The 25,996-nt window shown below is 41.3% G+C and overlaps 1 protein-coding gene across 4 annotated transcripts in view; it reads left to right on the forward strand.

The window, feature by feature from the left end:
* The window catches only part of THRB (thyroid hormone receptor beta), a 161,418-nt gene that overhangs the window by 42,625 nt on the left and 92,797 nt on the right, over window positions 1–25,996 (forward strand). For 2 of the 4 annotated variants that reach the window (XM_037383288.1, XM_037383291.1), the window contains exon 3: window positions 6,199–6,307. The exons of the other annotated variants lie outside the window; for them this stretch is intronic. The gene's annotated coding sequence lies outside the window, so the exon portion shown is untranslated. The remainder of the gene's footprint in view (window positions 1–6,198; window positions 6,308–25,996) is intronic. 4 annotated transcript variants of the gene reach the window in all.

Below are 25,996 nucleotides of genomic sequence, written 5' to 3' on the forward strand. Positions count from 1 at the left end.
TACACAGCACCTCTGGCAAGGAATTGGTCTAAAAAGCATGTCAAAGCAACATTGGGAATTCAGAGGAAGATTTCTGAGTTTTAGAAGGAACTGTGAAAGGCTTCCACATCATTTTATCTCCATAAATTTTGTATCAAGTATGGAATTAATGTTGCAGGCTTTTACTCTGATACATCTTTTTTGTTTTACTCTGATATATCTTTCTAAAAAAATATTCGTGGCAATGCTGGTCAGAGGCAGGGACTGCACGATTGCATTGTTAAGGGAAAAAATGACCCTAATTTAAAGCCAGCTAAAAGATTGCTGGGTTTTTTTGCCAGAGTCTGTGGATCGATCTCTGTATTGTGCTTTCTAATGGAGGCCACAGGTAAGTGTGATCTGCCAGAAAGGTGTTAGTAGTTTCTGCAACTAGTTCAGGTTATGCTGGCACAGTCAGGTGAAGTGTGACACCTGCTGTACTGCTGACCTGCCTGGTGATGATACACAGTTGGAATCTCAGAGGCATTTTCTGGCAAGAAATGCCTAGCAATTTCAGACTTCATGGTGGTTTGATGATGATTCCGAGAAAAAAATACAGCCTTCAAACTAATTTTCACATGTCCTAAAGGAGCTTTTGGCAGAGGTCTGCCAAGGTCAGTAGGCTAGGTACAACAGCATGCTTGTCACCTAGCAGAGGAAATACCTGGTGAGAAGTATTCTTGGCCTGCTTCATTTTAGGAAAATCACCGTGGAAATTATGAGAGAAAAATAATGTAATTATAATTAGTATAGTGTTTATAGTGGATACACATTCCAAAATCTTTAGCAACAGTGAAGGTGTCTTCATAGTTTTCAGGAACTATACATTTACAGAAGCAATTAGATCACTTTGGCTAACCTTGAATATCTTCTGAACTTGACATTTACTGTCCATTTGCATCTTTGAAAGTCCTCCCAGTTATTCACAATTACATTTGATGCCTGGCTGCTTTGTTTACATGAAAATGATTGACATATCCTTTCTGTTTGTGTCTCTGTGCCTTACTTGTTTAGTAACATTGCTGGATTTTAAGTTCTGGAGATAAAAGAAGGCACTAAGGGTACAAGGCTTTCCTGCAGTTCATTGCTTGTCCTTTTTTGCACGTGCGGATATGCAGGGAAGCCTTGTACTGAAAGTGAAACTGATAAACTTCCAATTCTCAAACAAAGTGCTATTTTTATTATATAATAAAAGAGTTCAGATGACACTCTGCTTTGTACTCTGTTCCTACACATCCACATGTCTTTTGAAGATCTGTCCTTATTATTTGTGCTATAAAATCTGTGTTGATTCATGGGAAGAACTCGATAAGGTGCGGTTTAGGTTGTATGATCTAACTCCTTAGTATGGTTTCACACTTTGATGGGAATAATCAGGGGTTGGAGTCTGTACTTCAATTTGGAAAAAAGTTATCCTTGTTAAATCCTTTAACATTTTCTTTTCAGCCACATGCTTCAGTAATCATTTCTAATTTTGCAGAAAACTATAATAATTCTGTTCTGTATCTGAAGTTCATGTATTTATTTTTCTTTTCACAAGCATGAGGAGTTATCTCTTAGTACTTAGCCTCTTACCAGAAAATGAAGATCACTCATCTGTTCATCCATTTTTCTTTAAGTTGTAGTAAAGCTTCATGTACAAGAATTCCTGCCCTACATTGTAATAATTCTTTCTTTTTTTCCTTTCTCTGGTGTTTGCAGGACCTGTTTGCAGTTTTCAGTAGGTTAAACTTCTTGTAGCTGAAGGATATGAAGGAGGTTTTCTGCTTTTGGTCATAGCTGAAACCTTTCACCTAAGGGAGTTTCGTTCAGGCTGGGCAGATAACTGCCTTTCCGATGTGGCCAAAAATTTTGAAAGTCAGTGGCTGGAGGAGGCCAGCGTGTAATGAAAATTTGGAGCCTGGATGGGGTTTGTCTGGGCTGTTTATTTTTCCTTGAAGGCAGAGACAGGGAAGGATGTGCAATGATAGAGCGCTGAATGAAGGATAGCAGAGAAGACACTGAGACTGGATGCAGGAACAGAAGATTTGCTTTCTTCAATGTTACCCGATAGGATCTATTTTTACATAGAAATGTCACCTGACAGAAGTCAGGAGAAATAATATCCAGGTAGTTTAGATGCAGCTCAAGGCTGGGAGCTAAAGACGTGAGGGAGAAGAGAAGAAGCAGTTGAGGTGATCTGAATGCACAGCTGTATATAAAAATGGTAGTTGGAAGGGAGAGGTCTTTGAGGAAGCTGACCACAGATGCATGTGGTTCTAATCACAGCATAGAGGCTGGCACTAATTGGTAGTGGAGAAAAGAAGTGAAAGACTGATTTGTTGTGACGGAGAGCTCAAAAGAAAAAGGGAAAACAGATGACACCAGAGAAGAGTGGCACCAGAAAAAAAGGAGGGTAAGTTGGAGATAACTGGAGACTTAAGGCTGAGGAGGAACAAGGATGTCATTAAAGAACTGGGGAGAGAAACCAGCAGATAGTTGGACAACAGCAGGGGAAACGGGAAAAAAAACTCATCAAGATCTGGGATTCCTAGTGATATGAGGAAGATGCCTATGTGTGTGTCTGAAGACTCCTTTTCTTTAGGTAGAAAGACACATCCATCAGCAGAGCTTAGCTAGCAGGAGAAAGAGTGGTGTTTTGTCTTCCAGGAGCAAAGAAACACCATACAAACATGAAGCTGAAAATGGTCCTGAAGAAGAAACTTGAGATAAAGATCTCAGCATCTCTGTTAGAACAAAACAAGGATTTATATGTCAAGCCAGAGAAAAGTCTCCTAAAAGCTGTGGCTGGTGTGGTACCAGTGGAATTACTTTGATCTCAGAGAAGGAAGGTGAGAGAATGACAAGCTAATGAAGACTACAAAGAGTCATGACAAACTCAGGGTCATGCAGGCATTAAGAGGACTTCATGCAATGGGCTTCTCTGTACTAGTAAATTAAATGGTCTTTGGAAGCATTCCCAGGCCCTGGAAATCAATTGTCTCTACTGTTAACTGTCCCTGTCCTAGTTTTAGTTTATATTTACGGGAACTCACCTGAACTGTTCCCAGGTACAGTTTGACAGTTATCATGGGATAACTGGTGTGCTGAATGACATCAAGTGTTCAGCTCTTCGGGATATCAAGCCCACACGGCAAGCTCATCTGAAAGAGCCTATCTCCAGACCACGTATGTTGTTTCAGACCACGTCAAACTCTTGCATTAGTTTTTTCACGGTGTGCTGTGTTGCTGGAGCAGGATTTCGTGGAGAGGATGCAAAATGTGTATCAAGTGTAATGTTGGGAAGTGTTTTGGGTTTGTGTGGCTGAACTTGAATGCGAGGTGATAATAACACCTCCAAATTGTGACAGAAATTAATTTTAATGTCTTTTTTTGTTTCTGTTGGCCTTTACATGTTTCTATAAATGCTGTGTAGTTGAACGAATACCAGACTGATGAGCGTGGAAGCCTGCCTGTCAATGTCTCAAAGGGAAAACCTTCAAATATAAATAGTCTTAAAAATATAAATAGTGAAATCTCTACTGTATTCATCACTGACCACTTTCTTTTTGCCTTTCATTGCGTCTCCCATTTTATTTTTAGCAATGCTTACTTAAAATAGTTTTGCTGCTTTCCTGTTGGCGATTAGAAGGCCACTCTGGAATCCAAGTGATTTCTAAGCTGGATGGTGAGGAAAGTTCCTTACTTCGAGCAGCATGAGCCTGAAGTCATGTCTGTCCAGGCTTTCTTTGCTGAAGCATCAGCTTTGTCTGTTCTGTTGATTTCACATACATATTCTTGAGTTGGTTTCAAAATGTGATTCCAGTGTCGTTCAGGACCTCCGGTTCTTCTTACATCGATGTTACTCTGTGTCCCCCTCATAAGTTCGTAGCTCTGGTCTTAGCTAACTTACTAAAGTCAGTACTCTTCACAAATGTCACTATGTTGGTAAGCATAACGTTTGTAGATTTTATTTTTTTTTAATTCCACAAAATCTAGAATGGGCACATGCTGGTGATCACCTCAGCTGCACACAAAATAACATGAACAAATTTAAATTTTTACGTGCCTTGGGCCTTAGCCAGACTTCACTGTTAAAACTGCAGTATAGTGTCCACTTACCGTTTGTGCTGTTAAATTCTTCTTCTCTGTGTGTTAATAAATACATAATTTTAAAGTAGGGTTGAACCTAGTGTGAGCCACGCTACTGTTTGGTGAGGTTTGCAGGCCAAAGCTGATCTTCCAACACTACTTGCTTGAAGAGGCTGCAGATGCATCATGACTTGGTTGGGCTTTTTTCTCCTGAACTGCCTCAAGAAAGGGAAATAAGTCTTGGGAAGGACGAGCTGGTTATCTATACACTGCTTTAACCATCTCTGCCTCAAAGTGGCAGGGCAAGATGAAGTAGTTACATGGGAGCTTCCTACAGGAGTGGTACTCACCAGACAGCAGCGTGGTCAGTCCAGTAGCTGGGAACGAGGATCCACGCTGGAGGATTTCTAGAGAAGGGTTGTATGGAAGGCATGGGTTGGAGTGTGCCTGCTGCACGGTATCATGACGTGGATACTGACAGCCAGCAGCAGCTCCTGATGGGCTTGAGACCAAGTGCAGGGTCACCCAGCTTCTTTACTGGGGTGCTTCGAAGGTATCATCGAGGTCAAAGGTTACCATGGGAGCATCTGCTGTGCCCCGTGGCTGCTTGGGCAATGTGACGGGACAGTGTAGAAATCCATTTCTTTAAGGCATAGAAGGTCACAGTTGGTTCCTTGTATGTCTGACTACATGCTTCGGTCTCAGCCTGAGATGCTGCCATGGGAAGGAAGCAAGATGAGAAGTCTTGTGGCAGAGAGAAGCAAGACTGGTTTTATGTCCACATCAACAGCAGAAACAGGCTTCCCGGCCCTTCAGCAGCAGCAGCGGTTTCCTCTCATGCCAAGCCAGGAGGCCCATCTGTACAGGTGGACAAGCCCCAGGCTCAGCACGCACGTCAGCCGTGCCAAGGTTTTTTGCTTCTGTTTCTTGTGGTATTGGTGGAGTCCCAAGATCTGGGAGCTGAACGTCGTTAGGACAAGAGATGTTGCTGCCTCTGCCGAATGCTTTGCTACTGTGGTCACTCTCGTGAGACCACTTGTACCTTGAGCTTCTTGCAGCTGTGGAGAGGCAAAGAAAGGAGCAGAAATGTGTTGTGCAGCTGCCTTTGAGAGGTGCAGGAGGCATTGCCGTTAGTTAGGAAATCCCTGAAATGGCCAGCTGCTGCTCGTAGGTTAAAGCTGTTTTCCTGCCCTTGTTAGGGGGGGGGTATTTCTCCTGCTGGTAGGCTGTCCTGGAGATGCCTCAGCTTTACATCCAAGCAGATTGCTAATGCATCCAGTCAATGACAGGTAAAATGGTCTGTGTTCATGTGGCTTTGAGACTTTGGGGAATCGTGGAATCATTTAATCATCGATTTTTGTATTTATGCTTCAAGGCACGCCAGTGTCTGCAAGCTTTTTGTTAGTTTTAAATGCAATTTCTGTAGTTTTATTTTTATACAGTGCCTTGGGATGCTTACTGTGGAAGGCTCTTAAAATAGGTGTAACTTAATGTGCTGTTCAGAATTCTCATTAATCTGCTTGTCTTCACTCTTACCCAGAGGTAAAATACAAAGCCTACAGAGTAAGGAGTTTGGAATAAAATGATAGAAAATGGGGCTCTGAAATAAAGACATTCAGCACTGAGGACTCAGACTAACGGTGGAGGAAACAGAACAGGATGTTCAGAAAGTCCAAGCCCTTTGGCATGAGTTAAGGAGCTTGGAAAATAAGCAGGGCTACAGTGAATTTGTGAAACAATGTTTGTCTTCCTAAACTGAATGCTGGAAAGCATCCATTTCACACTTTGCCTTTGCCAGCGCCCTGATACCTATTGTAGCACTCATCTTCTGGCCTCTTTATTTTCAGAGAAGCGTTTGACTTTGTGTTTAGAAGTTTCCTGCTTTCTTGTGGTGCTAACACGATCGCGTTGTGGCTGTGGGACTAAGCTTTGGAGTCTGAGTCTTTGGTCCTGCTGTACCGCCCTGTTTCTGATGTTTGTATTTTAACTGCAGGGATGGGCTTGAAAGACTCCTCTTCTGCTTTGCATCAGCATTGCTTTGTCTGCATTGGTAAATTACTCAGGGCCACGACTTGTATCTTATGATTGTCCGTATTGTTTAATTTCTAGCACATTCCATGACATGGTTTTGGCCCGTGCCAACTAGCACATTCCCAGATGACACCTGTGGCAGGATGACGTGGGAGAGGGACTGTTCTCAGCAGGCATTACTGAAAAGGTAACGGTGTTCTGCAGGGGAAGAGAGCATAGAGGCGCAAGTTTGAGCTGGCTGTGCCATTTCCCCCCAAGCCTCTGGATATCAATGCATCTTATACACTAGAACAGTCTCTCGGGCTTAGCATTTGAGAAGGATGCTGAAATACAAGCTTTTGCTTCCTAACTGCATCACTAGTGCCGTTATCCACAGCAATATCAAGCCACCTCCCCCTCCTCCCCATGGACCATCTGCTCAGGCTTACAGCACCACTTCCATAGCGCTAAGATCTTTTCTCTTTGAATAAGAGTCAGGTTAGGGGCACAACTGAAGTTTTACGTCAAGCTGGCAATACAACAAAACCAAAACCTGTGAGCTTGAGTGAACTTTCTGGAGAGTGAGTGGTCTTCGACCGTGCAGCTCATTTGCAAGTTCAAAAAGCCAGCGTTGTCACAGGCCCGCAACAGCAAGTTAGAGAAATAATTACTGTTCTGGTATGTGTATATTTACTTATCACACAGGGCCATGGTAATTGCACATACAGAGCATACATTTGCTTGTACGCATGGATTTTTTTTGAACTTCACGCCTATAGTTCACCCTTCAGGCTTTGTTTGTAATGCTTCATGTGAAAGTAGGTAGTGTTTACTTGCCTCTGTGGGGCTTCTGGTTTGTAAAGCCCTCTGCAGTTCTCTGTTGAAAGGGATCATTGAAATCCTGAGCACTGCTGGTGCTTTGGCTGATTGTGTTGTTCCAAAAAATTGGTTGTGTAAGATACACCTATATATGCAATGCTCTTTATAATCCTTGGTTGCTCCCTTTCTGACTTTTTCTATTGACTGAGATTTTAGTTGCAAATGGAGATGTTATTAAAACCATAGTCTTCCTCACTCACCCACTGTTGAAAGTGTTCTTTTCATTTAGGTAGCACATGGTGGACTAGTAGAATGTACATCACTAGTAGCTGTGGACTGCATAGACTTGGGGGGTTTTGTCGTGAAAATTACAGGATTGGCTGCACCAGTGAACATCTATTTAGCATCAAGATTTAATCTCCTGAGCTGGTTCTTGGTGCCTCTGGAGCAGGAAAGGAAGAAACCACCACTGAGTTATTGGACTAATCAGTATAGCTTTTCTTCATCATTACGCTCTCTGTACAGCGCTGTTATCGTGGGGATCAGAAACACTGGGCAAAAAGGATTTTGTTGTGTCAGTGTGAGGTGGAATGATGTTGTTACAAGCTGGTTTAGTGAGCAGTTTTATTTTGAGGCTAGTCAGGGCCATGATGGTAACAGTCGCGCAGAAATTGTTGTGAAAAACAAAAGGCTGAGAGAGGTGCAGAGCCTCCTATGTAAACTATGTTTACGGTTATTGCCAGTCTGTGTGCTGCTTTCACTATTTATTAGCTGAAGAGACCAAAAAATCAATCTGGAAGGGATTGTGCTGACTACAAGATTTTGTAGCCTTTGGTGGTGCCAGCTGCGAAAATAGGCAAATTTGGCTGCAGTGGAAGGGCGTGATGGGGCAGCTCCAGCCCAACTGCTACCCTGGAGGCGTTTTGGAGGCTTTGGCTGGGAGCCGTGAAATGCATCTCCCTGGGGAGGACTGCATTGCAAACAGACCTTGCCCTTCCCTATCAGTGAATTCCTTTGGCAGTAGGCTGGCACTAGAACACCTACAAATATCTATGATAAAGCTGCAATGATTTTTCCCCTCTGAGATCAGGACGGGGTTTGCATTGTGTTCATCAATACTTATCTCACATAGGACTCTCAAAAGGTCTCACTGTAGCAGCCATTCATTAGTGGTGGCACTGTACCTGGCTGAAGGCCAGGTAAAAACAGGTTTCTCAATTTCTCTCTCTTACACGGCCTAAACCAAACGCTGACAGCTCCCCATTGAGTTAGGTGGGTGTTGGTTGGATCAAGCCAGTCTGTTATAGGGAACAGGACTGGAGGAGTAGCTCCTGTGTCTCCTTGGAGTTTAGCTTTCTTAAAGAGCAGAAGGAAAAGAACTGAAAGGTTCTCTGCACCCCAACCCAAAGACTACCTTTGAAATAGGATACGTGTTTACATATATGAAGAGATTAGCGTTAGAAGTAACTTGGAGGTAATAAAATAAGCCTTTATGAATGCTTCAGAGCACTTTCTCTTTTCCCACGGAATTATGGTCTCGGTAGCTTGGTCAGCTCTGTAGGAAGTGTCTTTGTGGGAAGGGGTTAATGCACAGGGAGAAGAGTCTGCCGAACAGAGCAAGCTTTCTGCTACAAATTAGAAGTTTAAAAAAGTCAAAATTGCTTTGTCATCCTTTTACACTTTCTTAAATTGAGTTCATCTTTTTCAGGGAATAATTAATCTTTCTTGTTCATTTTATTTACTTATTTTCCCTTTCCTATGTAAAGTGTTGAGATCGCTCAAGGAAATGACAGGTCTCAATAAGAGCCAATCTCTGCTTCAGGCTAGACCAGTGCTAGTTCATGCGGACTGTAATGACAGTTAAATTGTTGCTAAACTAAGTATGCAGGTCAATGGGTAGGTTTCTCCATCCTATACTGGAGCTCATCCTGCTGTATGGTTTACTGCTTTTAGGGCCTGCAGTAGCAAGATTAAAGAAAGTGCTGCTTTGCCTACCTAGCTCCTTCTTGAACACAGGGGGAAAAGACTTGTGAAACCCTGAGCACACAGAAAACAATGAGAGATCCACGCTTACCTTGTTGCAGTTATTTGTGGGCTTTTCCATGCTTTCCTGCAGGACAGATTGCTGTGTTGCCTCAGTTTCATTAGTGTTGTTCAGACATCAGTTATTCAGTCCCTACCCTTGCACAAGTGCCAAAAATCACAGATGTGGAAGTCTTGGACACTGATTTTTCACAGTGTTCGTGACAAAAAGGCAGCTGGCTTCAGAGATCAGAGGCATCTTTGAATATGAAAAAATCCTCTTTAATGTATGCTTTTTTTGTAAAGGCAGTTGCTCATTCAGAAGACCACAGTCAAGTGCAAGTACCCTCAGCTGGAACCCTTGTCCCTCTGCTGCAGCACATGTGGTCTTGCTGCTGTTTAGAGTCAATGGGGTTGTTTGAGCCACTGCAGCTCCTTACCCAGGCTTATCATTAGCTGCTGAATTTTAAATACTTTCTGGAGTTTGCTCCCTTAAAAATATGGTAGCCGTCAGTAGAAAAACTACTGAAATAACAAGTGTCAGACTTGTTTTCTCTTCTAGGTACTATATGGTTCCATAACAAATAAAGGGTATAGATTGTTTATTTTTATTCAAATAAATGATTTGCCACAGCTGGAAAGGAAGGGGAACAGCCATGAGCTGGAAATAAAATTTACAGCACAGTTCTGTGTATGTTGTCAGGAAATCATTCCCATGCAACCCTGCAATGGCACAGGGATTTCAGGGATTATGTTCAGATTAAATGTCAACAAGAGCTGAGCCTTGGCAGTACGCCAGGAAGGTCATATGAGGCAAGTCCCAAACTTTTACATTCAAATAAAAATGTGTTCTGCTTAATACCCGTAATATGCTGCAAATGTTAACACAGCTAATGACTTGGGTTAAGAAATCTCATCACAACCTGATTATTTTTTAATTATTTTTTTAAATTTAGATTTAGGGCTTCTTGCTGCTTTTTGGTACTTAAGACTTTGTCAACAATTTTATTTGGGGGTTATGCCTCTATGTGGAAATTTTTTCTTAGTAGCACAACATAAAGGAATAGTCTAAAACTTCTACAAGTCCTAAAACTACAAGTTTCAAGTTACACATAAATGGAACAATAACCTGCTAATACTTCCACAAGGATTATTATTTCACAGAAACATCCCTATTATTTCTAAGATGAAGTCTAGGATGCTGTATTTCCATGGCAATTATGGGAGAATAGTTTGTTATTAGGAGGGAATGAGAAAATAAATACCAATATGTAGTTGAGGATTGTTCTTTTATTCATCTGTAGTTGGTCTTTGCCATTCCAAAATACCTGTGCAATTATGAAGGGATATGCTGACAGTCTCATACTGCGTTGAGATTGTCTTCTTTTGGTTTAATCTGATCTCTGTTTACAGTAGATTGGTTTTAACTACAGAAGGATGTTCTTACTCTGAGGGCTATCTACACGTGGAGTTGTAGGGCCTTAGCTATACTGCTTGAAATCAGTACTCTTTTAATCTACTTGCCAACTCTGAAAAAAGCTGAAACTATTATAAAATCGATGTATCAAATCCCTGAAGTACTCTAAATGTGATCCTACTAGTGCATACTATTAAGGGTATATGATGCTTTTCAATGTATCATTTCATTTGCTCTCTAGCACTAAACCCTGCAGTGGTGTGAACGCACCTTCCTGATGCCCCTCCTGGGAACTGGGGTTTTCTGAGAGAATTTTCCTGAGACTTCTTTTGGATGTGACCAACATGCTGGATCGAACCACAGCGGTTGGTTTTGGTTTGCCAGTGAGCTTCAGTATATGCTGCATTGTTCCAAAATGTAAATGGGAGCAAAACTTGGAGTCATTAGCTAAAGCAGCTGATGATTCTGTGGATTCAGGACTCCACCTCTCATTTCAAATTATATATACATCCCACTGATTATAGGTGTACTGTATACACATGAATACATACTTATATACACAGATACGCATGGGTGTGTAGACATATGTGTGTATGTGCATGCTGAAGTTTATTGTCCCCTTCCTCCTCCTGCCTTTCCCCACCTTGCCTGCTGCAGTGAGGCACAGGGGAGGGGAGAAAACTGTTTTAGCTGACAGTGGCCAACATTGCCATGGGGGTTGTGCAAACTGATCTGCAGTTGATTAAGCATGGAGGTTGGGAGAGAACAATTAGAACTGTCAGATTCTGGAAAGGGTCCCAGTGATAACATTGGGGTCAAAAATCAAACTGAAAACCCCCAGGAGATGTGGCTGGCTGCAGCAGCAGGACACTAGGCTGGGTGACCGGGGTCCTGAGGCAGAGGTGCTGCTGACTTTTGCAGTACAACAGATCCAGTCGGTTTGTTGTTTCTGAAAGGTATGGTATGCAACCCTCAACGTATCAACGCTTCTTTAAAGAGCAGATTTAAAAATTGTGGTTTAGAAGTCAGTCCTTCAAATACTATTTATAAATAAAGTAAATTAGTGATTATTTTCATGAAGTTACCACTTTGTAAAAGTACCACTTATTTGTCCTGAATTATGAAATTGGTAGGATTTTTTCCATTACTTTTACAAGACCTTTTTTTGAAGCTACAGTCAGTGCAATTTTACCATCCTACAGCCCAAAACACACGGAAATAAATCAACCCTTATTTCCTTATTTGTTTGAAGCTAATGTGACAACAAATAGTTTGTTAGCATACATTATTTCTTTGTACTACAAAATATGCAAATATTTCAATAATGATACTTTTATCTCTATGATATTTTAAAAAACATGATACAACATGTTTCTCCAGTAATTGAGTTACATAAAAGCAGCTTCACATCAACATATTGCTTTTACAAAACACTCCCTCTATTTCAAGTTAAAATGTGTGTTCAGCTTGGGAATATGCTCATAAAGAAACTTTGTTTACCTTATTAAGAAACACTTGTGTATTCTCTTAAGTTTCAGATATTTTATTTTTTTTTTAATATTCATTTTTTCAGTTTCTGGACTCCTGCCTGCCCAGGCTGTCCAGGGCTGGCAAAGGTTTGGTAAGTTACGGTGCTACTGAGTTCTGCAGTTAAATTGAGTTGGTTTCTTGTTTATGAAGGATGCGGTTTGACTCCCTTGGCCTTTTTTTTCCCCTTCTGTGAATATTTTCTGTAACTGGATGCTTGTTTTCTAGTATTAATCCTTAGTGGCTTGACCATGACAGTTTTCCCTCTAAATCTGGTAGAACCATCAAAACTGACATTATCCTCAGCAGGGTTTGTCCAGCTTCGTACCTGTGCAGCGCTGTGTTGCTGGCATTTATTTAAGCGGGGTTGTTTTAAGGGACTGTGAGGTATTTTGGCTCAGCAGCCGCGCCAGCTCAGTGCAGCCTCACTCTCCCTGTGTCACTGCACTGGTGCCTTCTCAGAAAGGCAGGTGGTGCGGTGCCCATGATGTCCCGAGGACCGTGAAGGCAGGTGTGCTGCTTGGTACCTGTGTGCTGGGGCAGATGGGGGTGACCCACGTGTGCTGGCCACCCAGCTTGGGTTCCTCAGGTCAGTGCTAGATGAGGATTGAGTACTTAGGGGTGAGTAAGGTTGCATCGTTTGTATCCTGAATTATTTGAAGTGTTTTATCTTAATGTGAAAAGCACGATGCGCTAGGGAGGAGTAGGGGTTTCTCCTTCTTTCCCAAAGAATGGAAAAATAAACCACATAGTGATAGAAAAATTAATTTCCTCTTAACTTTGGCTGTACTGTCTCAAGGCTTTCTCCTTATAAAACCAGGTAGCATTGCTAAACCTCTGTTTGCTGGGTGAAATAGCCAGGTGTGCTTTGTGTATAAGCGATGGTAGCCTGAAACATTGCTGCAGGTGCTTCATGAGTCAGATCGTTCATGATTGCAGTAACGAGATTATTTCTGGTAGGCTCTGCATTGTGACAGTGGTCCTTTGTTTGAAGTCTGCGTTGAGTATGTGTTATACTTCCGATTTGCAGATTGCTGCTTTGCTAGAAAACAGCATTGCAGCAGGGAACTGAAAGTGAAGGTCAGTGCAGCTCAATTCAGGATGTTAGTGCTGGAAATAACTGGGAAGGTTCATAGTTGAGTTAGAAGCTTTAATCATGACTTTCATTGAGATGATACTGCTTCCTGTTGTTTCTGAGGTTGGTTTTTTAATTTGTTTTTTAGTATGTTGTCTTTTGGGTGGGTTTTTTTTGTGTGTTCTGTTTTTTAAACTGTCTGCTGATTAGAACTGGGTAGATACTGCCAAGAGTGTACTCATAACTGTGTAAGAGGTGTTCTCCTTGATAGTGGTGGTCACTTACATATAATTTTGTCTGAGGAAAGGAAGAAAACCCCAGTGTTTTGTTCATGTTTGGATTCAAGTTGATTTTAATATTTACCTGCAATCTTTAAAAAAAAATAAAAAATGCTTGTTTCCATATAATAACTGCTATTAAGTCCCTTTGTTACAAGGTGATTATGTCCTATGGCAGGGTGATTACGCTTTGTGGTGGAACCGTGACCAGAGTGTTTTTAGGCTTAGGCAATGTTTCTGCTAGCTTATGGCTAGGATTTGTCTCCCGTACAGATGGCTGGTCAGACTGAAACCAAGGTGTATTGTGCTCCCGATCTTTCCCCTGAGGGGAGCATCCCTGTGTGATATTCCTCTGCCAGGTGCACAGGGTGGCTGGGGCACCCGTCTCTGGTGAGGCAGGTCAGGGAGCAATTGGTACCAGAGTCTTCCTCCTCTTGTGGCATCCCATGATGTTTGCAGGCAGGTCGGGTTGCTGCGTGGAGAGGAGGCTACCTCTGCCACATCTGGGAAGATGATAATGATGAATCAGTGATGATGGCTGTATGCAGTATTCCAGCTTTCCCTTTTGGAAATAGGAGGGGCCATCCCAGTGCGGGGCCAGGACTTCAGAGGGAATCACCAGAGCTGTTTGCTGCCGTAGAAGTCTAAAATAACCATGTTTCCCATGGAGGGTGTCAGCAGCTGGTAACAAAAACACAGAGCAAGCTGGGTTCCTGAAGAGCATATCTGAAACTAAAATAGCCCTTTTGTTTTTAATTCTTTGATGCCAGATTTTATCCTTGGAGCTCAGAGGTTTCCTGATGTTTTCATTTGAAATGGTACTGCTTCATGCAAGGTGAACATGGTTTAAAATAAATCCAGTGCAAGCATTGCAATGACTGTCCTGTGCTTTGATGTGTGATTTTAAAATTTTCCCCTCAATTACTTATATATTCTACAGGAGAGGAATGTTTTAGCTTATCTGTGTTAGCTATGAATTTTCAGCGCCAGTGTAAATTTGAATTCCAAGTCATTTTGTTGCAAGTTAGGAAAATGTTTATACACTCACTTTCAGTGATAAAAACAAGCGGCAGTTAATTGTTTGACAGGAAGAATAAACCATTTGACTGTTCTGTATTGTGCGGGGCGTTATGACAGATTTCTTGTGATTGTGCGACATTCAAATTATACATCAGTAGGGTAACATTAAATCTGCATTTCTACAAGGAATTTCAGTATTTGAATAAAAATTTACAGGGATCTGAAAGCCACTTCGTTTTATATGTAGTAATAATCATACATATTCAGTTTTGTGTAGTTTTATACAGAACTACATTTTCTGCATCCTATAGCAAGAGATAGATTGCTATTACTCTTGGGATACTTGACAGGTAATTGAATATGAAAATTGAGGTTTTTTACTGAAGATTTTGGTGCTCTCCGAAGGTATTCAGATTTTCGGTATTTCAGTTGCAGGTAGCAAAAATGCTTTCACTGTCATCACCAAGGTAATCAATTTCAGGTTACTGAAACGTAGATCTATTTTTTTGAGACTTAGTTACAAATAAGATTAAGTGGAAACATGGCTTAATAATACAGTTTGCCCTAAATGGTTAAAGGGTCAGTGTTTACTGATTACCTTTTCCATGCATCTAGATTAGGGCTGTTTAAATTGCAACCTTTAATCTAGATTGGGACCATGAGTGTATTTGACCTTGCTACGGCTACATAAAGTTCTGAGATGTTGTTGGAAATGTGGCACTCCTTACTGGTTTTCCCAGTATCTTAGAGAGCAGATTTGCCACTCGTAGGTGTCAAAATTATGCATGACTCTTGCATGGCCAAGAAGATGCAGACTGAGTGCACCACAAGTAGCTGAAGAGTTCTTAGTAAATTAACTGAGTAATGCAGATTAATATAGTGTTAACTTCGTATTTTGTGTAAAAGCTTATTTTTTGAATGAAAGACAAAAAATCAACTGCAGGATCCTGTTCCAAATGAAACTCCTTGATTTGGCAGTTTTATAAAAAAACAAAAGTCCTAGTGTTTTTCATGAGAAATAATTTCTATGAAAGCATATAAAACCTGTGTCTTTATCAGAACTTAGTTACTTAGTTTAATAGGTGTTGATTTAATGTTTAGTATGCCACGCTTGAGGAAGCCCTAAGGATCTTAGGTTGATTATAAGCATTATGAATGTTAGAAAATATATTGGGAGTTGGGGGGTACTGACTTCTGACATTGTCCTTTATTTGTGAAAGTGCAGAATGAGCCATAATTATATTGTGACTGTAATGAAATGTGTAAGCTGTAACTGTAGAGATGGGAGAAGTTCTCCTTGGAGTTAATATCAAATTTCAGTTGCCTTATTTCTTCTCATGTTTTGACAAGTTCACAGATTTGCATTTGTGGTTCTATAGCAAATACCAGATTTAAAACTCTTTTTTCAGCAAAACCACTAATATTGTTACTGCATGTTCACAACAGAGCAAAAATCTTTAAAACTCTCCCATTTCCAGTCTCCACAAAACTCTTTAAAGTTTCATATGAAGTCATATGAAAATATTTTCTTAAAATTGTTTGACAATGCCATTCAAAATGAGATGGTTTGTTATCCTACTTGTTAGTTCAAGTACTGCCAGATAATAATAATTCTTAGACTTGTGATTATTCATTGATAAATTTATTAATAAATGCAGCTATTTTATTCTCTTACAGTAGCTTTCTAAAGCAATCAATGTATTGCAAGGCAGGCTGCTCAGCTTTTCTCTTTTACCATCATAGTGTGCTGCTTTTTTTAATTATTATTAATTATCATATAGAAAAGGACATGAAATTTTATTATACAGCCTTAGTAGGGAAGAGTAAGGAGGAGAGTAAGATAAATTAGCCCTGAAAGCAGAAGGCGACGTGAAGACTAAAATCTCAGTAAAGCTCTTAACTGAACTTTGAAATATTTATGTAGATCAGTAATGATTTTCTCTGAGCACTGTAAAAAAAGAAAATCTGGAATTATTTGCCTAATGTTGAAGCAGATCAGTACTAGAAATATGTCACTGCTATCTGTGGACCATTCAGTGGTCAGTATGTAGCAATCATCTTTCTCTTCAAAGTTTTGGGTTTATTTCAGTTATATCAAAATTTGCTCCTTAAGATCTTCACAAACGCTGAGGAAAGAGGGATTATTTTTCTCTTTTTTTAATGTAGTGGAATTAAAAAGAAAAAAAGCACAACCACTAACATTTTTTAAGTATACTTTTAGAAGAGCTTGCTTAACACATGCTTTTAGCAATGCTTTACCCAAAAGCATCTCTTCCACCTCTCTCATTTTTTGCCAGTGTCCGGCGATAACTATAGCTCAGGGGGTGTCTTCACTTCCTTCCTACCTTCCCTTGGGTTTGGGCTTATTCCTGCCATGAGCGGAGACATCAAAATACTTGTCTACTGAAGTGTTTGTTCTCAAGACCTCTGGAAATCAGTCTTGCCCTGAGACTGAATTGGTCCATTGTTCAACTCAACACTAAATAAACAAAACATCTTCATGCTTAGTAGGGAAGGAAATGTATTTCCATGCTCATGAACTTCTACAGAGAAATCCATTTGCTCAACCTTCAGTGTAACAAGATTGTTGACGCAATCTCTGAATGCTTAACATCGCTGTTTGCCATTACCAGAAGAATTTGGAACACGTGGTAAAGGTCATTGTACCACACTGTATTAAAGCTGTATTTCCCTATAATTCTCTATCTGAATAATCCTGACACTGAACAAGTGAATACCATAGCTCTGTACCATACCGGTGAAATATTTAAACAGTTACAAATGTGAGGAGGGGCTCATCTAACTAGTTTGAGCAGGAGATGACATTATTAGATATTTTGCATGTACACACCCTTCTTAATCATTAAAATTTTCATAAGGGGTTTTTAGATTAGTGCGAGAGCTTGGCTGTAGCGCTGGAGTAACTGACGTTCGAAGCTGAAGAAGGCCTTGACATCTATCTGGCAGTTTATCTGCTGTACACTGTAGAGATGATCTGAATCAAAACTTCTCTCTGTCGGCAAGTTTCAAAAGAATGAGTAAAAGTAATAAAAAAAATCAAGACTGAAAGTTCAAAACTGCTTTCATTTTAAACTGTCACACTTTGAAAGATACCGGAACGTCTATTTAAAACAGCACCAAAGCGTGCATTGATTGAGGCAGGTATCTTGCTAGGCAGAGCCACAGAAAACTTCTGGAAGCATCCTTTCATCTACTGGTGCAGTGTGTGTGGAATCCCCCAGAGATTACAGTCATTAACTACTCCCACGAGACTGCTGATGGAGAAGGATCTTCAACACCAAATCTGAATCAGAAAGCATGCCTTGATTGATTGTAGTCTCACGTTTGGGACTCTACCTACCATCTTGATTCAGCTGCCAACACACTGATGCCCAGTGATACTTGAGATGTTGCAGAGGGTGTCCCACTTGGCCGCCAGCAGTGGCTCTAGAAGGGTGTCCTCTGTGCGACACACGCCCTAATATTGAGGTGGTGCCTCGAAACAGGCAGCGGAGTACAGTAAACCTTGTGTTATTTAAATTCATCTGAGAATTTGTTTGGGTTTTTTTTTCTTTTTTTTACACTTTTTTCCTTTTGCCTTTGACTTTTTCCTCTATTATAAATACGACTTAAATGTTTATGTAAAAGAGGACCAGACTGACAGCAGAGATACCGGCCAGTTCTCACAAGGAAAGAAATGTTAGTCTTGGTCTTCATCTGGTGTAGTAATGGCCAAATGACCAAAACATAGTATTTTTTCTTTAGTCTTTTTGACATGGAGATTAGCAAATTAAAAAATGTCTTCTACTTTGGCTGGTGATCTCCTCATTATAAAATTAAAAGCTTCTTAGGGCAGTTCAATAAAGCTTGCAATGTGTTTCCTCTTGGATGAGAGCCAGAGGATTCCAGCATGGTCGTTCTGGCACAGCTGGTGTGTTTTATAGAACAGGTGTCTACATGTATGTAATAAATCTGGTTCTGCTGATAAATCTGAACAGATAATTTCAAAGTATGTGTTACAGTTAACAAGGCTGATAATTTTCCATGTCAACAAAACAAAATATGAGCAGCATTTCTGTAATGTGTGTAATGTACAGTAATTTTGTAATGTAATGGTTCCATTGTGTGAGCCATTTTAAAATTCCTGTTCAAGATGTTCTTGATCCAGATGCTCATATATTTTCTTTTATTACTGTCTTTCAGTTAAAACCTGCAAAACTAATTCTCTTTTTGCTTACAGTGGTATCAGCCATCAGGTTAACCAGCAACAGTCCATGCCAAAGGGTATAAAATTAATGAGGAGACAGAGAACTGAACCATACACATTAAAAATATATGTAGTAAACTAAAATAATCAGTAGGGTTGCATTACCGAAGAGTTGCTTTTCCAGGTGATGTTCCAGTCTGTTTGTTGAAATCAGGAAAGCTTTTTAATCCTACCCATATCGCTTACATCAGACTGTTGCTAGTTAAGTTACTAAGATTTAGCAGTGTCTCAGGTGTTCTGGAAATCTTAGAGAAACAGACTGGCTGTTGTATTGCAGTGAATTTTTATCACTAGCACTGTGAGTTTTTGAGGGTTTTTTACGCTTTTTTTTAACAAATTTTTAAATTCTCAGTTCTTATTTCAGATTAATGCTCCATAGGATTGACATAATTATCACCATATTCATTGGGAGTCCTGTGACCTCCAGAGAAAGGTAGAGGATCTTCAGTGTTTTCTAAAGCTCACAAACTGCTGAAAAAAAAAAAAAGCTGAAATGCTATAACCTCCATGATTACCCTTATTGAATTAAAAAATGAGGCTTTACAAGGAGATAGTTATATTGCATTTAGTAGTTAGTAAAAGTTCTTCTAAGACCTGAAGGATATGCTGTAGTTTGGACTCTGTTCCTGAAGTGCCTGAGGCTTTCCAAGGGTTGCCTCCAACTGTGGGAAGAATTAGCAGCTGTGAGCAAAAATTTCAGAGATGCAGGGGGAAGCGCTACAGAAGGTCCTGTATTCTCCATTGATTTGAGGTTTTCCTTAAAGGCATCCAGCCTGGATACCTATAAGGAAAGTGTGCTGAAGTTGAAGGTCGGTTAGTCAGGATCTGTAGATGAGTATCTGTATAGTATAACTATATCTGTATAGTATATCTGTATTGAATCTGTATATTTAGGATCTATGTACGAGTGGATTATTTAAGGGATGTGGCCAGCATAACATGTTAAATGATAATGCAATCCCTCGTTCCTTTAAATGCTCTATGTGGAAAAGTCCAACATGCCTAAGAGGCCACCTGGATGTGAGTTGATAAATAGGATCGTAGCAGGCTCTTTTCCCTCTCTGGGATGGTTTCTCTTTGTACGCGAACCCTGAGAAGACTTACCCTAAATGTCTGTGCGCCCCGGTGCACGCACATTGCTCCTGCTGCCTCCCAATGTGGTGACGCAAGTCGAGGCGGACTTAAAAGAAACACTATGTCTGTGTGGCTGGGTTCGGACAAAATGGCCTTTATTGTTTATACAAACTATTTATATATCTGAGACAGTACAGGCATTAGACCCTGATAGGTTTTTGTGTCCTTCTTCTTTGCTTGCTATTTGCTGTTGCCGTAGGTGCCCGTATGCTGCGGTTCCAAGTTCCGGTTCTTCACATCCTGTTTACATACCTGACAATTTGTGGCCGTCTTAAAGGTACACGGCTTAGTCTTTGAGGTCAACTAACTTGTCTGCAGACCAGCTGCAGATCCCAACATCCCGTCCTCCTGCTCAGGATACCCAGCCAGAGCTAAAGGCAGCTTAGGTGAATTAACAGCTTTTTCACTTCATTTTCAGACTATTTTGATCATCCTAAGTTTAGGAGTGTAAATTCCCCATGGGGTCTGTCTGAGTTGCCGGATGAGAGTGCGGGGGGTTGTTCAGTGCACTGTCTGAAAAAGGAGATACATGGAATCTCTTCAAACTGGGAATACCATTTCAAGCAGAGCACTTCCTTTATGTGTCCTGATGCAACGATGGCCAACGATGGAATCTAGTTCTCTTAGCTGTGTATTGTGGGGAGTCTGCAGATCTAAATTCAGACATCTAAAGAGCATTCAGATCTGTAGATAAAAGGCTGGATGCACGTGCAAAACACTGAGAACAATTTGTGCATTGTGCTTAGATTCAGCTGTAATTACATTTTGTGACCAAGAGGAGGGAAGGAAGTGTAATTTACAGTGTTGGAATTTGTGATGTTTCTCGTGAGTTTTGGCACTGCAACAGTATTGGGGCTCTTTTATTGTGCACTGCAAATCTCCCCTAGATGACAGTAATAAGGATGAAAGCAAGAAAATCATGATAACAATGATAACAGTACTTATAAGGCATTTATACGACTTGCAAGACAGTTGTGTGATAATCCATTCTAGATCAAATGATGATACACAGTAAATAAACACCACAAAGAAAAAAGCATTAGGATGCCTACACTTGGGTGAAAATAACAGTGAAATACCCTTTCTGTGATACTGTATTTTCCTTGATTGTCATATGTATAAACTGAAAATAATTGCACCTGAATCAGTGAAATTATATTACAGCTCAACAAGAGATGGGGATTAACTCCTGCTACTTGTTTACTGGAGACCTGAAAAGTTCCGGTACCCATTTTTAAGGCAGTGTATGTTGTGATCTCACCACGCCTGACATGAATTTGAGTAGTTAAGACATGGAAATTGTTAGCTGGTGGTACAAATCCATGAGGAGCGGCCGATACCTAAGCGGCTGCGCTGCCCTCAGCGAGGCCTGGGCAGGCTGGAGAGCCGGAGGGAAGGGACCTCATGGGGTCCCACAGGGGCCAGCGCGGGGTCCTGCCCTGGGGAGGGACAGCCCCTGCACCGGCACAGGCTGGGGGTGGGCTGCTGGGGGGCAGCTCTGCGGGGAAGGGCCGGGCGGTGCTGGGGGACAGCCGGTTGCCCGCGGGCCAGCGGTGGCCCTGTGGCCGAGAAGGCGGGTGGGAGCCTGGGGCGCGTTAGGGGCAGCGTGGCCAGCGGGTGCAGGGAGCTGATCCTGCCCCTCTGCTCGGGCTGGTGAGGCCCATCGGGAGTGCTGGGCCCAGCGCTGGGCTCCCCAGTCACGGGAGACGGGGAGCTGCTGGGGAGGGCCCAGCGGGGGCTGCGGAGCTGGTGAGGGGCCTGGAGCACCTCCCTGGTGAGGAGAGGCTGGCAGAGCTGGGGCTGTGTAGCTGGAGAAGGCCGAGGGGGGTCTCACCCGTGCGTACCAACACCTTAGGGGTGGGTGGCAGGAGGACGGGGCCGGGCTCCTTCCAGTGGTGCCCAGCGACAGGACCGGGGGCAACGGGCACAAACTGCAACACGGGAAGTTCCAGCTGAATATGAGGAAAAAGCTCTTTACTTGGAGGGTGGCGGAGCCCTGGCACAGGCTGCCCAGGGGGGCTGTGGAGTCTCCTTCTCTGGAGACATTCAAACCCACCTGGGCGCGATGCTGTGCAGCCTGCTCTGGGTGAGCCTGCTTCAGCAGGGGCTTGGGCTAGGTGATCTCCAGAGGTGCCTTACAGCCCCAACCAACCTGTGAATCTGTGGTTTGTCATAGTTATATGTTTGCATGCACAGGATGATTTAGACTTTTCTATATGAAATAACGTGTAAATCAAATAATATACAAGTTTGTGTATATGTTCTTGGGTTTTTTTGTGAAATCCAAAGTACCAAGTTATAAACCTATTGAAATATTTTTTTCATGCAGAATTAATGTTAAACTCTGTACTTACTACCAAGTCAACACATAAAATAAATGGATCACTTCTACAAACATTCTGCTTACCATTTCTATTCTCAGAAAAGTTTGAGTTTTTATTGCCTCTGTCAGCCAATGTGTAACGACCCAGCATTTCCACTGCTGAAGAAAATTGATTTGTTGTGCAAAAACTGATACTAATTAAGCTGTTTTCCGTGTCCAGTCAGTGTAGTGCTGATGTGGGGGTAGGTGACCAAGTCTTAGGTGCCTGAACTTCTTGAAGTAAATCTCAAGAGTGTGCATAGGGTACATCAGAACGTGGCTGCAGTATGCCGTGGATGTTATGCTTGTAGTATCTTGGGCTGTATTTGAATAAAAATATTGGAGGCTTTATCCCTTACAGACTGAAAATGAGTGGAATGAATGAAGAATTGGACCAGAGTTGAATTAATTGTTCCAACACCAGCTTTCAAGTGAGGCTGGATTGAAATTACTCTGCTTCTGATTTAGAAATGGAAGAGTTTTTAGAAAGCAAAACTAAACAGTAACAGAGGATCGAAAGTTACCATCTGGTTCATGGAGAACAATCCTATGCTTTTGGCAACATCTGCTGCATATATTCTCTATAGTAACGTGACCAATTTAAAATAGTTTGTCACCATATATTAATGTCTGGTGCTTGCACAGGTACAGCCTTTGGGCTGCACGTATGTGGCATCTGTAAAACAATGACAGACAGCAAATATGACACAGACCAGATTAATGAAGGAACAAAAGAGGTTTTATTGATGATATCTCTAGTATTCAGAAAGAATTACACCTTTTTTGTCACTGTGAAATACGTGCAATACTAGCAAGACCCTTCACGCTAGGCTTGCCTTGTGATTTTTTTCAGTGATGATGCACGCTCTTTTATACCAGAAGGGAAAGAAGCTAATTAAGTCCTTTACAAATACACGTGAAACAATAAATAAAATCTTGCAAGAGTGCTGCTTAAGGTTATAGTGTTCATCTATCAGGCTTGGAACAGAATTCCAATTAGAATCTCAGCGCGATGAGTGGTTTATGTTAAGTGTGTAGTACAGGCATCATAATAGTTTTCCTTCTCTTGATATATTAGTGATTTACTGAATAGTGGCGTGAGGTACGGATTGGTTTTATGGCTGTCTAAGAACATGGTATAGTGTTAATGCTCCATGTTCTTCAGACTGAAATGGTTAGGATGCCTGCTGTGTTTTAATGAGGTCTAGCGCAATATTTAAATTTGTTTTACCATACTGATTCATCGACTTTTCATAACCATATTTGAATTGTCTCAGATATCCTCCTATCGCAAAAAATCTAGCCTGTGTTACAGTCCCTCAGACACCAAGTCCTGACAGCTATGTGTCCTGTACGATCGTCTGTGCTTTTATTCTCTGGTAGAAAGTGTAACTAAAGAACAGTGATTTAGCTTTTGGGTTGATACACACTTCAAACTTACTACAATACTCTTCTCTCTTCATCTGCTGCTGTCGTCTTATCCAAGTATTATAAATATCTCTTATTTCTCTCCAGTTAACTTTCTAGCTCTCTGAGTTGGAATGCTGTGTCCATTAGCCATATAAAAACTTGTTGTCTAGGAGGGGAAAGAAGAGTTATTTCTCTTAGCCTAGTGTGGGAATTTGGAGAGACAGACTGTAATTAATTATCAAGCTTGAATTTTGGCCAAGGCTCTGTTAGACTGAGAGTTACAGTTCATGAATTTCTTTCATTCTTGTGATGATAGGAGGAGCAGGAGGGAGACAAGAGAGTGGGATTTCATGCTAACGTAGAGAGCTTGGACTCTTGCTGTGGCAACGTGTTTCAGTTGTCACAATTTTAAGCTGTGCTGCTTTATGTGGCTGTGGCAGGAGGATGGGGGGTAAAAATGATAGCAGAGCTTCATATGACATTATTTGCAGGGGAAAAAATGGTTAATTATACATAAATCAAGCTCACAAAAAACAAACGGAGCATGAAAGAGCTACAGTGCATGCCCTCTGCCTTTCAGACCGTTTCCAATTCACTTGGTGCTTTGTGTTGCTTTTCTGAGGCAATTCTTTTCACTTTATGTGCATCAACACACATTTTGTCATAATTTGTTGATGGTAACTTTTGGGCAGATCTAGCAAGTCTCTAGTAGGCTGTTTAGCAATTAGATGAAATATAAATTAAGAAGTTGCAGTATGAGTAATATTATAAATATATTTTGATTCCTCTGCTAGCTCTAGAGTTATTTTTTGTAGGGAAGAAGTAATGACAGTGGCAAGTATTAAAACTGATGCATCCAGAATTGGGGGGGGGGGGGCGGGGGAGGGAACCTATGTATCCATCCACCAAGGCCACTCTTCTGCCACGTTATTGGGAGCTTATGCCACATGAGCCAGCACTAATGGGAATAGTTTTATTCAATGGAGAAATAGGACTAGAGAGAAGATCTTTGATGAATACATTTCTTCTGTAGTTTCAGTTGTGTTCCTCTTCGTGACCAAATTTTTTCAATGTTACCTAATAATTCACATTTAAATGATGGAAGAAAATTATTCAGGGTCCTAACTTTTATGAATTTCTTGGGTTTATATATATGTCTTCTTAAATGCATGGTATGCAAAGTCCTAATACGTTTCTGTTCTTAAGTAATAAGAGAATTAGATCTGGTTTTCTTCTGTCTTTAAGGAAATGCTTGCATCTGAAAAGGTTATAGCATTGTGCTGTGTAATGGTTCTGCCGTCCTTGTAAAACAAGATGTACTTTGTCCTGTTAAAATTAGAACTACTTAAGAGACACAGCAATTATTATGAAATTGCAAATCATCTCTCTCCTGGGAGAAGGTGATTTTCTTCGCTGAAGGAAAGTTGGCATTAATAAGCACATAATCAGTGAAAATAGTGTTGTCATAATGGGTATTGAAGTTTATGTCTGTGGGAATAAATGATATTGTAGGGGGTAGGAAAAAAAGCAGGGTCCAGCTGCACAGTCAGCATTCCTTTTCATCTTCTGCCTTTTTGACTAATCCATGGTATAACCAGCTAGTTGTGGAAAGTGGGATTCAGTGCTGAAAGGAGAACATGTGAATGACCTAGGAAATGAGCTGAAGAGTGGACCACCCCCCCCCCCTGTAATCAGTTATTTAAATTATTGCATTTCTATGTCTATTTTTATAGTATAATTTCTGGGTAAAACCTTGAACAGCCAGTCACAGAAAGTTTTCTGCCTTATTTAGTTCCATTTCGACTCCAGACCATGATGTAGTTGCATGCGCAATGCCCACTCAGTATTGAGCAACCAACACAAGAAAGGTAAATGATTAACCAACGCTTACGGTTCCTTTCTGGCTGTTGCTCAAAAATCACTGCAGAAATCATTGAAGACCTTCAGAAATTCTTGTGTGCTGAGGCCGAGTACCTGTCCCCGTCGCCTGCCTGCAGAGGACAGCGGTTCAGGACTTCCCTGTCTTTGCCGCTGCCTTCTGGCAGGGTGACCTTAGGTGCACCAGCGTGTTGCAGCCGTGATGGAGCAAACACGCTGGAGCTGGGTCAGAGCTGTGGCTGCTCGGAAGGCAGGGGATCTTGCCCACACCAACTCTGTGCTGCTGCTGCTGCGGCTGGGTAGTAGGTGGCTAAGGAGGTGTGTGCTGGGTTACACAGTAGCTATAGAGTAAACACAGTGTTTGTCTTTCCAGAGGGTTTTGTTTAATGTTTTGTTCTCGGTCCTGATTGGTAGCTCCAGTGTCCTTTCCCTGGGACTGCTGAAATGATGTTTATAGCTGGATTTGTTAGGAAACAGGGAAGATTTTCAAAGGCATAGATTTCCTTAAAAATCTCAGTAAGAGCTGTCTGCCTGATTGCCATTTGTGGTACTTCAAATAGTCTTTCTCATATTTTCTATATAGGTTTCTAATCATGGAAACAGGGGCATAAGTTTATACACCTTTTAAAAAGAGGTGTCTTCTCCTGATGAATAGGGGTTTATTTCTGAACGACAGTTATGGGGATAC

Source organism: Falco rusticolus, chromosome 4 (assembly GCF_015220075.1).
Source record: "Falco rusticolus isolate bFalRus1 chromosome 4, bFalRus1.pri, whole genome shotgun sequence".
Classification (NCBI taxonomy): Eukaryota; Metazoa; Chordata; class Aves; order Falconiformes; family Falconidae; genus Falco; species Falco rusticolus.